Here is a 14,594-nt window from a genome sequence, read left to right on the forward strand (position 1 = left end):
GAATATGGGAAAGAAAAGGGGAGTAAGCGTTACGCTTAGTAAATTCATAAGAAAACAATAAGCAACTCATTAACAAGTTTTATCAATGTTTACAACATAATCACAAATTCACTACAAGTTGTCTTCCTGAGCAATAGTCACTAAATTATTTATAACTGGAGCTACAAAACTCCAAATCAATTGTCGTTAATTTTCCCTGAAAATAGACTCATATATCTTCCATCCATAAAATTTTCAGAATTTTAGGTTTGGCCAATCAATACCAGATTTTTCTTAAAGTTTCCCCTCTTTCACTGTTTGACTAATCTGACCACTCTTCACTACGAATCAAATTTCTCATTGTACAGAATTCAAAATATGTTCTATTTGATTTCATTTGAAACTAAACTCATTAAGGAGTCTAAGCATATAAATTTTATCTTATAACCATTTTTGTACAATTTATAATGATTTTCTAAAAACAGAACAGGGGACCCCGAAGTCATTTGACTCTATCCCACGCCACTTCAAATATCTCATTATCAGCAAGTTTCTTTTATAAGAAACTAGACTAATTAAGCTTTAATTACATAATTTATTCAGCTTCTAACTCAACTCCAACAATTTATGGTGATTTTCCAAAATCACGTTCTTCTTCTTGTCCCAAGCGGTTTATTACTAATTTACTCTTTCACACATTCTTTGCATTCACATTATTTAAACATGTATATCACCAATCGATTTCATCACATATCTATAATTTCACTCAAGCATAATCTCAATACAATACATCATGCTCAATGATTCGCACACAACCGTTCAAATTAGCAATTATAAGATGATTCCGCACATAGTCCACCCTTATCGATAATTTACGATGGTTTTGCTCTTACTCACATATATGACATAGGCATTTTCACCTATGCTTCTCATTTCACATTTATGATTCAATTCCAATTGATCTAACATGCATAAGAATATATCACATACCTAGCCAACTTAATGCATTGAACAAATTCAATTGCTGATTTAACACAAGGTCTCATAGTCTTAGACTTTTATCAAATCATCGGCATTTAGCCTGCTAGGTTTTAAACCCGATAATATTATTCACCAGCTTAAAGCTTGCTAGGCTCAAAGCCCAAATATCACCATTATAAAGTCGTCTCATAAACAATTCATATAATATAACATGTATACCTGTTCACTTTGCTCTATTTAATCATTCAATCACAATTTATAATTTCCCTTTGAATCATTCGATATTTTGCACACTAAGTGTCATTCTCAATATCTCGCACACTAAGTGCCATTCTCAATATTTCGTACACTGAGTACCATATTTGATTGCCCCGCACACTAAGTGCCACATTTTGTCGATATGTCGTCAGACATTAAAATATTCACGTATATACAATTTATACAATATTAAAGCATTAGAAACATCAATTTAACAATGCTTATTGCATACGAACTTACCTGGCTAAATTTTAGAGATACCAAAGTTCAGGGGCATTTTGGTAATTTTTTCATTTTTCTCGATTTTCCACCCGATCTTGATCTAAATTAATAATTTCATTCAGTATATTAATTTAGACATTAAAACACCTCATTTCATACAATTTGGTCATTTTTGTCATTTTTACAAAATTACCCCTAAAGTTTTACTTTTATTCATTTTAGTCCCTGAGCTCAAAACATGCAAATTAACCATTTTTAACCATAATTAAGCTTAGCCAAATGTTCATGGTATCAAAATAGTCCATAATTCACTTTATGGCAAAATTATAGTTTTGCACCCAATATTTCAACTTCTTTACAATTTAGTCCCTATATCATAAAAATGCAAATTCATGAAGTTGAGTAAAACTCTACTGTATACGAATATCACTAGTGTCTGTAGCAGCCCACACATTTCATTTATTTGACATTTTAAAGACAAAGTTTTCACATTTATCAATTTAGCCCTTAATTGTCAATTTCACAAAAATTCACTTAACAAAAAGTGTTTAACTATCAACAAGGACTCATATTCTTCCATTAAACTTCAAAGCCCTATTATAATCATCAATGGCAAATATCAAACTATTCAATGGTTTTGCAAAATAGTCCCCTCATTAGATAGATTAAGCAACAACGATCCCGAAAATATAAAAATAATTAAAAACGGGACTAGAAATGCCTACCATGCATTAGCTGAAAGTTGGAAGCTTCTTCCATGGCTTCTCAAGCCTTCATATTCGGCTGGTAAAAAGAGAATGAAAAAGATGACACCTTGATTCTTTTATTATATTCATTTTATTATTATTTTTAACCAATTTACAATATTAACCTTTATACACTTTATTTATTACACCAAATGCCAAGTCATCATATCCCACTATCTCTTTAATGGGCTAATTACCAAATAAGGACTTCTACTTTTAAGTTCTATATCTATTTAATACCTTTAGGTTATAAAACACAACTTTTGCACTTTACACAATTTAGTCATTTTTGTTTAATTAACTATCAAAACGATAAAATTTTTCAACGAAACTTTAATACCATCTTATTGCCACTACGTAAATATTTATAAAAATATTTACGACTCAGTTTATAGAAACAAGGTCCCGATACCTCATTTTCTAAACCCACTTGACCTTAGGGTCATACCACTTGAATTTAATAAATCGCTTATAAAACAAAAATCACAATATCAAAAACATTTTTAAAATCACAATTAACTCGTAAATATTAAATATAATATTTACCAACCTACTCGTTCGGATTTGGTGGCCTCGAAACCACTGTTCCGATCAACTCTAAAAAAAACGGGCTGTTACATATTTGGACCATTAAAGAAAATAGATTGGCCATTTTCAATTATTGTGCATTAAATGTGTAAGGCTCGAAAATATGAATAAGGGGTAATTTGATATTTTAAAAAAATTCTACAAACTTTTCTAAATGATAAGAAAATGAAAGTAAAGATTGAAAACTTTAGTTTATAATGGTTTGGCCCCAATTACCTATCTCCACTACCTTAGCTTTCCACCATTAAGGATTTCTCAATTTACTATAAAATTAATACATTTCAAGGAGAAGGTATAACTTTTACAAAACTATCTACAAACTTTTCTAAATGATAAGAAAATGAAAGAAAAACTTGAACACTTCGGTTTATAATCGTTCGGCACTAATTGCATATCTCCACTACCTTAGCTTTCCACCATTAAGGACTTCCCAATTCACAATTAGAATTAATACATTTCAAGGAGAAGGTATAACTTTTACAAAACTAACTTTTTCTTAAGGCTTAGATAGAAACTTTCCCCCTAGCTTTTATGGCTAAATCAGAACTCTTCTTAGTTTTATGGTTTAACTAAAACCCTCTTAATTTACAATTGGTGATATGATTGAGAGTAAACAAAGAGACCTCTACAAGATGCGTTTACAAAAATTAAACTTTCAATGAAATGAAATGAGAGTGATACAAGATCTAACAATAAGACCTTTACAAGATTAATACTTTTCTCTTGATCTTGATGCTTAGATACCTTTATTTTTAGTCTTGAAGTATTCTTAAAGTGTATTTATATCATGGAACAAGTTTTTGGATGTTTATGGTCCTTGAGGATGAATTCTTGTTGTTGGAAGCATTAATTTTGGGCTTAAAAAAGGTCCCTGCAACATATGTCTCAAGACTTAACAAGATATCTCGAGACATGACTGAAAAATAACTGTTATATACTTGTTGCCAGGCTATTTCGCGAGACAGACTGGTTTATGTCTCGAGACATGTCTCTAGATATATTGGGCAATGTCTCTAGGCTTGCATACCAAATTCCCTTAAAAACTTTTGAAAAACCTTAAAACACTTTGGTATTAACGCAAAAACATTTAGATAAATTAAAATACATTTAAAACATATTTTTTAGTATATTGCAAATCTTTGAAAATATTTGATAAAATTTTCAACCGTATTTTCACCAAATGACTTAGGAAATATAATACATATAAAATTTATCTTTGTTGAGAAGGGAATGACTCCTTCGGAAGAAGTCGTTAAAGTGTCGTCCTTGAGGATTCTGACCCGATTCGTCAACAACGGAAGGTATTATCCCTTGGGGAAGGGTTTTGTCCCTTATTCCACGAAGAGTCATGGACGGTTCATGAAGGGGAGTGGCTCGACCGTATGTAGACGTACAGTCAACCACCAAGAGGAAACATGAGAGTCTTGCCCTTGGTGGGATTTGAACCCTTGATGATGAGTTTTTTAAGGGAAACAATACTAGTTACCATCACAGCCTCAACTTCAAATTTTGATAATGATTTTTAGCGAAGTGCTATTGCTGATATTTTTTCTTGAAACCTTAGAAAAGACTTGATATTTGAATTTGAATTTTTGGAAAGGCTTTTCTTGGGAGCCATTGAAAATTTGATGAACTTAAAATTCGAAAAAAAGAGAAGAATGGCAGAAATTTCCTCACCAAGTGTGTCCAAAATTTGTATACACAAAATTTGCTTAAAAACTAAAACCTAAAAAGTGAAAGACAAATGAAATAAATTTTATTTAAACTTGAAAGCTTCTAAATCTGTCTTTTTTTTTATAATCTCATTATAGGTTCTAGTCATATCTGTGTTTTTATTTTGTTTTTTATTTATTTTAAGTTACAACCTATGTGTGTTTCTTGAATACAAAGAAAAATATTTTGATTCTTTTCTTGCATGAAACTTCAATCTAAAGATCATCTAGACTCAATCTTAGATGAATACCATCTCTTTCAAGAATCGTCAAGACTTGGTCTTAAAAATAGGTGTAGAAAGTTATTTTCTTGACTTTGCTTGAGGATTGATCAATAGGTCTTTGAGACTTGCTATTAAATTAACAAGAGTCACTTAAAAAGTTATTGAGACCTGATCTTGAGGAACAAGTTTGACCTCCTTTGAATTGACGGGATAGGATTAGAGTGACTTTTAATCTAATGACCTTTAAGACTTGATCTTAAATAGTTAAGTTTGCTCCCATAGTCTTTTATGCTTGATCTTGAAGAACATGTTTGATCAAGAACATGATTGAAGAGACCTTTGTTGCAAGGGTCTTTGAAACTTTATCTTGGATTTCTTGCAAGAGCATGATTGAAGGTTTTGCCTCTTTATTTTGGCAAATTAAGATCAAATGGTGTATTTTGAAGATTTTTCAAAGCTATATTGTAAAGTCAAAAAATTTTAAGTTATTCTATTTCCACATAGATTTCCTCTTTGTCTATTAATTTCATTATAGGTTTTTGTCATATTTTTTTTTTACACAATGCCTAGAACTATCCCTAACCCTTTCTCAACCCATAAATAGGAGGATAATGTGTTTCAACACACTCGAACCCATGTCCTACTGTATTAACAATAATAAACATGCCAATCGAGTTAAGACTCAATCCGCTCAAGTTACCTCTTTTTTAACATTCTACCAAAAGCAATGTTGCTTTTATCTTGTTTTTACATCAAAATCATAAACAAATGAATTTCATTGATATTAACTATATATAACATAACGAACATTATCCCAATGACAATCAAACCTTCGTATATTCAACTCTAAACTTTATAATAATTAGACTAAACCCTAAACTAACTTTGTTCTAAGAAATTATAAATTTTAGGGTTTCTTAAAAAATAAATAATAAAAAAGAAGAAATTAATGAGAAAGAAAATGACTTAAATCATAGTTTAGTGCTCAATGCCGTTAGCATAGTTTTGGGAAGTCAATTATCTTTGTGTCCCACCATTTTATTCTCTTGTCTAACTAGTTTCTCCCATCACACATTGTTTTTTTTCCCCTTTCATTGCTTGATGGGCCAACCCTTGTTTTGTTGCATGCATTTATAACTTTAGATATCATAAAAGATTGATTATGTTGATTGATTTCGGTTTTAACATTTTTAATTTATTTTAGGTTTGATTAATTTTGAGTTAGGGTTAATTTTAGATTCAGATTATTTTGGAGGTTTTTTATTTTCATTTGGGTTTGACACTTTAGTTAAAATAATTTCAGGTTATTTGTAAAGACGAAACCAGAGATTGTATTGACGGTTGAGATAAAATCATAAATATTTAAGGAGGTAAAGTATTAAATTATTAATTTAGGAGGGTTGAAATTGTAATTTTTTGTTTAACCAAGGGGTTAAAAGGACATAAATTAAATTATTAGTTTTTAAAAAGGCTAAAAGTACAGTTTTTCCATTTAATCCTAATTTGAGTCAATACTGATTTAGGTTATTTTCGAACAACCTCTTATGGTCAAATCATATTGATCGGATTCAAACTCGAATTAACCATTTCAATTTTAGATCAAAATTTACATATATAGTAGGAGCAAAGGATGGGCTAGGTAAGGGCCCTAACCTTATATAAAATGAAAATTTATTGCTCTAGTCCCAAAATTTATAAAATCTTAAGTTTATATACAATAAAATCTTAATTTCATCCAAAAATATTAAAATCTTTATTTAATTCTTTTGAAAATCATAAAATATAAATAAATATAAAATAAAAATATATTTTAAATCTCATAAAAATATATAACTTAATCTTAATCCTCCTACCTTACATCCAAGTATGATATAATAATATGATATAATAATATGCTACAATATATTTAAACACGATTAACACAACAAGCCTAACAGAATATTGTATATTCATGACATAATTAGTAATTTATATTTTTATATGATTGAAATTATAGAAGGAAAGACAAAATTATATTAGTAATAGTTTTGCACATGGTGTGGGTTCTAGTCCTTGATGAAAACAAGACTAATGTGACAGCATTGTCATTATCGTGAAAGTGGGTTAGTTATTTCATCAATTTTTTTTATATTATTTCTTTGTTTAGCAGTCGATAAAATCAGAAGCAAAAAAAACCCTAATAAAGCTTAGCAAATATTCCAAAAATTGAGCATAAATAATTTGTAATCCAAAGCTACAATCAAACAAAATTTAATAACGAAATTATAGACATAACCTACCTCTATTTTATCAAATTAATATATATTTTCAATTTAATCCTCTAGATTCTTAGAGAATTTCACCTAACCAACCTAAAACAATAAGATATTCAATTTTTATCCAAAGAGTAGTCCTTATCATGGTAGTTATTTGTTGAAAATATATATTCATACTATTTGCATATGTTGTTGACGATATGAGTTCGAATTTTGTCATCTTTCATTTTTCTTTCTCGATATTGTATTTATCAAGAAAGAAAATTACATATACTTTTAAGGGATAATTCAATTAGAAATGTTCATGAGTTAGCTTGGGACGGGATTGAATCGAGCTTATTTATAGTATTAGTATACTTCATACTTGCCAAAGACAACCTAACCTAAAATATCCAAAATTTACTTAAACCGCCCATATATTTAAATGAACTAAAACCCATATTATTATTTACAACTATTTTTTATTTAATATTGAATAATTTAATTTATTTTTCATTTTATTAAAATTTAACTACAAACAACATAACATATTTTTAATATTAAAACATCATAATATTATTACTTATCATATAACTTTTATAATTTATAAAAGTAAAATTGTATAATGTATTAAATAACTATATAATAAATCGGGTCAAATTCAAATTTTAAATGTCAAAGCTTAAGTTTGATCCACATGTTAAATAAGTCTAATTCTTTTCTCATAGTTCATTTATATATATATATATATATATATATATATAATATTTTTGTTCAAACCCTCATAAATATTAAACAAAATTTCTTGAATATGATGCAATACCCAAATTTGATTAGCCTTTTTTGTGAGATTTACTTTTATTTTATTTTTATTAAAAAAGATATTGTCGGAAAATTTATAATTAGCCAACAGTAAAATCATTTTTCCCTTTATGATTTTGACTTGATTCGTTATTTTGCCTGGTTCATGTATCTTTTCTTCATCTTATTATCAATTGTCGGTAAAGTTATTAATTATTTCATTTTGATTTTAAGATGTTGAGTATAATTACGATGAATTATATAAATGGTTACTTTATTTCTATTTTGATCATCTAATTTTAAAATTTTCAATTTAAGTATTAACGTTTGAATTTGTTTCTATTTTGGTCATCCGTCGTTAAATTGATTATGGAAAGCTTTTGTTAATATAATAATACATTTAGTCCTCAATACTTACATATTTTATTGATTTGATCATTAATGCTAAATAATTCAATAAATCTAACACTTCACATTTACAGATTCTATCAATTTGATTCTCAAACTTCCTAATCAAAGCTTTCATATTTTAAAACAGAAACATTCCGCATCTATAAATTTGTAAAACTAAAAAAAAAAAAAACAAATCTCTCAACTAACAAGCTGCTTTCCAAGCCAATTCTTGATACCAACGAGTTTATCATAAAACTTGTAGAAGCCCAAATTGCCCGGGCCCGATTTCATCAAAACCCAACCAAACCTCTAAACCCACTAAAACTCTTAACTCATGACCCATTTACATCTACCCAAACCCATTACAAAACTCAAACATTAAACCCAATTCAAAAGGCCATTAAGCCCCCCAAAAAAAACTATCCCAAAAAAAAAAAAAAGAAAAAGAAAAACCTACCCCAAAAAAACCTAACCCAAAAAAAAGAAAGAAGAAAAAAGAAAAACCTAACAAAAAAAGATAAAAAAAACCTAGCCACCTAACCACTTTCCCACTTGCCCTATTTTTCCTCCCATTGTCTACCACCACCACCTACAAAATAGAAAAAAAAATAGAAAATCATGTAAAAGATGGCTATAAAAAGCCATTCAAAAATCATGTAAAGGAGGAGGAGGGAATTTTGATCAATACAAAGAATTTATCTTCAAAAAATACCTAAAGGTGATTTTATTTTCTTTATTATTTTATTCTTATTTTTATTTTATTTTTTCCTTTTTGAATCTATTAATCTATATATATATATATACATCATAATAAAAATATAATAAAATATATATACAAAACAAATATAAAAAAATTAATTACATTTTTCGCCATTACAGCGGTGGGTTAACTTGCGCCAACGACAGACGGCGGTCCACTGTCGACCATTGATCGCCCCGGCCGATTCCCTTCCCCCTCCCTTCTCTCTTCCTCTCTCTTCTTTTTCATTTATTTTTCGTATTTACCTTAGATTTCATATTATTTTGCTATTTAATTTAGCTTTAAATATTAATCATGTTATATATGTAATATTGTTATCACTATTATTTTTATATATTATTATTATATTATATTTAACTATATATATATATATATATATATATTTTCTTTATGTTCCGTTTCTTACTATTGTATGCATATATATCTATTATTATATTTATTATTAATATTGTTAGCATTAGTACTTTTACTTAATGTGTATGTAGATATACATGTACATATTAATAGTTTTTTATCAAATGTGTATATTGTATATATTATATTTATATTATATATATATTCTTAATGTTATTAGTTGTATACTTCTTGTATATTTCCATGAATATATTTTATATTGTCTCATGTACATACTCAAATACTATTATATATATACGTATTTTTAATACCATATCATGTATATATTATTATATTTATTTTATCCCTATTATATTTATTATTAATACTAGTACACATATTTTATTATAGGAGTATATATATTCTTTTCTTTATATAGTATTATTTTCATATATCATTATATTTATTATTATACTTATCATTTTTCTCTATTGTTACTTACTATTTTGTTTTAAATTATTATGTATTATTTGGTATATATCGTCTTTTATTATTACTCTTATTATCATTATTAGTATATGTCCATTATATATGTAGATATTTTTAATACATATAAGTACATATTTATGTAGTGTCGTTAGCATATATATATATAAAATATATTTTTCTGTTATTAATATTTCTAATATATGTTGTATATTTTCATTTTGGTATGTCATGTATATATATATATATATATGTATATGTATGTTTTATGTATATATTGTTATTTTCTATTTTCATTATGAATATATTATTTTTCTTACTATATTGGTAGTACATCATTTCTATTCTTTTGTAAATATTAATATCGTTGTTTTGATATTCTCGGTTTAACATTTCATTATTAATTGCATCGTTGTTTTGTATTATTTACAATTCTTATTTTAAATAATGTTTTACTCATAATTTTAATTTCAATAAATAAGGCAACATGCCAATTTAATATTAAGTCATCGATTTCATCGCTATGTTGGGTGAATATCAATCGACTCGTGTTAAAACGGTACGTCCTTCTCAAAAGAAAACGAAACTTGAAATTTCTCGTGTTTTGATTGGATCACGATTCAATGTTACTTTGAATTTGCAATTTTGAAAATTAAGACAATACTTGTTTAATAAGATACCAATTTTGGGCGTCGCAAGGGTGCTAATACCTTCCTCGCGTGTAACCGACTCCCGAACCCAACTTTATTTTTGCTTTTGACGTAGACCTAAATTCGGCCTTTACTTTTGTGCAAGAATAAGTTTTCTTTTCTAAAAAGGATGATTTATTAGGTGTCCGGTCACACCTGGAAAAAAGATCGGTGGCGACTCCCTTTGTTGATAAAATCAAAAGTTGGTTTTCAAATGTTTAATAAATCACCATAATTAGCGACCGAAAGCTAAAATTTTTTTTACGTCACTACAGCTGGCTACTCCGCTGGGGATAGCTTTTTGAGAGTCGAGTCGAATTAAACTCGCGTTGTCAAAATTTTCAAAGTTCCTTGTTCAAATTAACATTTAGTCGTGATCCTCAAATTTTTTGTTTTTAAAAAAATCATGCATTTGCATCGTGTTGTATATATTCTAACTTGTTTTATCCAGTTGTTTTTCAGCTTTAAATTTTTGTGATTTTGGTTTTGGTTTAGTTTTTTTAAATAAAACGTAAAGGTTTGCAAGTTTCTCCCCACACACTGTGCACGTGCATTTTTGTTGCATAACATGAGCTCTATACCCGCTCTGTCCTGTTAAGTGAAAGTAAACGCTCGCCTTGAGTCAACTCGTTCCTCCATGACAAAGCTAGTGAATACTTTCGGGTTACATATGACTTATGCTTTCGTGAGTTAACTTGTCCCTCCGCATAGGCATAAGTAAATGTAATCCTCGAATTGAACTCGTGAGCTGTGATGAGTTATGACCGAGGCTTCGTGCTAATCTTAGCGGATGATAGTACGAGCAATTCGAGTACTGTCTAGAACCCAGATCGCATATAATGAACCATCTGAGCTATCCAATTAGAGCCATGCCGAACCTCATGCGCTTATAGTCACCAAAATAAGTACACGGGGAAAATGCCTTTTGCCTTTCATTTACACTATTTATGCAAAATAATTGGATTGGGTAGTTTAGTTTGTTTTTGTTGTGTTTACTAACCAAGTTTGTTTGTTTTTATTTTTATCATGCATCATAGGCATCATATTAGGAAGGTGTTGATTAAAGGTTGGTTGCCAAAAAATGGGTTTCTGATGGAGGAGTCAATTACACAAATAACCGAGAAGAATGTCGTGGTTCGGGACTGGTCTCTAAAAACTCAGAGAGAAAAGAGGGATAGTCTAGTGGAAGGGTGTGTTGCCAATTTGCCCGAACATATAACTGTAAATGTTCGCCAAAATAACCTCGAAGATTTGGTTCAAATTTGGAATCAGTAGGATTCAGACACTAGAGACATTTTTACTGAGAGGTATGGAGATATAGCCCACCTGATCACCATTCGTGTAGACGAACAGTTGATTCAAGCCATGGTTCGATTCTGGGACCCAGCTTATCAGTGTTTCACCTTCAATCAAGAAGACATGACTCCAACCATAGAAGAGTATGCAGCTTTACTCCGCATCGACAATGTACAATTCGGCAAAATATATGTGAAGGAGCCTAAGCCAATGACCTTCAAGAAAAAGTTAGTGAGACTGACCGACATGACCGATGCATGGGCTGAAAAACAGATAAAGAAGAAGAACAAAACCATTTGCATTCCATGGTCCTCCCTACGAGATTTGACTCTGAACCATCCCGACATGCTGAGAAGGGTAAATCTATTCGCTTTGGCCCTTTATGGTTTGGTCATTTTCCCAAAAGTTCTCGGACATCTCGAAGTTGCAGTAGTTGATTTCTTCGAAAGGTTAAAACAAGGAGTCAACCCTGTCCCAACCATCCTAGCCGAGACCTTCAGGTCCCTGAGTAGTTGTCGAAGAAAAGGGGAAGGACGATTTATCGGATGCGCGCAGTTGCTCAATGTTTGGATTTTGAGTCACTTCTGGAAGGTAGAGCGCACTCGATTCCATATGTTTTCTAAAACATTTTCCCCGCTGGAAGCTTACCTCAAGAAAGAATGGCCGAAGGAAGTCACCGAGCAACATTGGGTATCGATCTTTCGAAATCTTGTGAGGATATAACATGGAGAGCACCCTGGATCCGTCTTTCAGTTCTGTTATACAAATGTGGAAGCGAAGATTGGGTACCTTTACTTGGGTTATGGGGAGGAGTTGGATATGCTCCGCTATTGGTCCAAAGGCAATTTTCTGCACGACAATTCATACCCGCCACCGGAAGGCTAGCGCAATCTGAGTTTGCTTTCATGGGTGAGGGATATATGAAGAGGGTCTGAGACACCACAAAATCTTGGAAGAAAGTTCATTTAATAGAATTAGCTTTGTATGCTGATACCCTTACCCAAGATTACGACATATGGAGGAAGCAACGGGTAAATAGTCAGCAAATCTCGTCAACAAACTACACCATCTAGAATCCTCTCTCGGAAGAAACGCCGTCTGAGCTAGAAATGGCAAGACAAGAATTCGAACGAGAAAAGGCCAAGATGTCTCGGGACCTTAGTGCCCTTCAAGAAGAAAACTATCAACTGAAGATTGAAGTTCAGGTTGAAAGATCCAGAACTGAAAAAGTACAAAGAGAAGCCGCGATTGTGAGAAACGACTTAAGGGACCTTCATTTGGAAAACAAGAAATTAAGAAATACTATAAGGAATAGCGGGTTAGGCAAGTCGACAGCAGAATGGAAGAAAGAAATTAGCAATATCAAGAGAGGAATGGAGTTTTGGAAGGGAAAAGCAAAGAAAGAGGAGGAAAAAGGTTGCATGCTGTGATAGAGTTAAGAAGGAAAAAGCGTCGAGTATGAAATAGTGACTGCGAAATTGGCGAATAGTCGATCGAACATCAAGAATTAAAAAGGAAAACACGAGATTTAGAAAATATGCTGCAATCTCGTCAACAACAATTAGATAACCTCCGAAGGCTCTAGAAGAAAAGAGTGAAGCGATGCGATAGGGACATTCACGCGTATGAAGGAACTCTCAAAGAAAAGAAATGCAACTCGACTTCTTGATCAATGAAATTCGCAAAGCGGCTATGCAAGTTGTTCAATTATCAGATGAAGCCGAAGTTCTCAGTTGCCAATTCCCTCCGAGCCGAAGACCGAGCATATCAGAGTTTTTAGAGCAAGTGAAGAAACAAGGCAATGTGGCTAGGAAATTTGTATAACCGTTGGAAAAATGGAAACTTTGTGTAATAGACTATGTTGATAAATGAAATGCCTAAATATGGGGCTACCTTGAAATTAACACCAATTTTTTGCATTCCTTGCATAATTAACATAATTAACATTTTGACATTCGTGTATTCATTCACGCATTCATCCATACGTTGCATAACCCAGGGGCTAGTCCTGCTGATCTACTAGTTCCAAATCTGGATGACTCAGCAGAGGTAGCCAAGTTGAAATCAGATAACCATGACGCAAAATATAGGAGTCTAGAGGAAAGACTCAAAGCGATAGAAGGCACTGAAGTCTTCTCTGCACTAGGTGCCAAAGAACTCAGTTTGGTACCCGATCTGATTTTACCCCCAAAGTTTAAAGTGCCTGATTTTGAGAAGTATGATGGGACAAGATGTCCAAAGTTGCATCTGGTCAGATTTTTTCGAAAAATGACTGGTTATGTGAACGAGGATAAACTACTCATACATTGCTTCCAAGATAGTCTAACGAGGTCACTCTCGGTGGTACAATTAACTTAGTAGAGAAAGATTCGATCTGGAAGGACTTGGCGTCGACATTTTGCGATCGATACAAGCATGTATCGGAGATGGTGCTGAACCGTATGACCTTGCAAATGATGGAGAAGAAACCAGCGAGAATCCTTTAGACAATATGCAAAAGATGGAGAGATATCTCGGCCCAAGTGGAGCCTCCATCGACTAAGACCGAGATAACAGTCCTTTTCATCAATACTCAAAGCACCATTCTATAACAAGTGGTGGGAAGTGCTACGAAGGATTTTTCGGATATCGTAATATCCGGTGAACTCATAGAGAATGTCGTCAAGAGCGCGAATGGAAGGATCGAAGGCTCAAGAAAAGCAACACCGTAAGGAAGAAAGAGCCGAAGCCCACATGGTGGGAACTGGAGTCGTTACATTCCCAATTCAGATCCTAACCAACCCCGACCTCGAAATTATCCACCCCAATTTCTATTATCCTCCTCAAACCCCTTACTACCAAGCATCACCTCCTTCCTACCTCAGATACGCCATGAATAACCAAAGGCCGTCA

General features: G+C 31.5%; 1 long non-coding RNA gene across 1 annotated transcript; it reads right to left on the reverse strand.

Moving 5' to 3' along the window:
- Positions 1-1,197: 1,197 nt before the first annotated feature.
- On the reverse strand, positions 1,198-2,242 carry LOC128283498 (uncharacterized). The gene is made up of 2 exons (XR_008273860.1): positions 2,166-2,242; positions 1,198-1,540 (listed from the first exon to the last, which is right to left on the reverse strand). It is a non-coding gene; the product is annotated as an uncharacterized LOC128283498 (long non-coding RNA).
- Between the last annotated feature and the right edge of the window lie 12,352 nt (positions 2,243-14,594).

Source organism: Gossypium arboreum, chromosome 11 (assembly GCF_025698485.1).
Source record: "Gossypium arboreum isolate Shixiya-1 chromosome 11, ASM2569848v2, whole genome shotgun sequence".
In the NCBI taxonomy this organism is placed as follows: Eukaryota; Viridiplantae; Streptophyta; class Magnoliopsida; order Malvales; family Malvaceae; genus Gossypium; species Gossypium arboreum.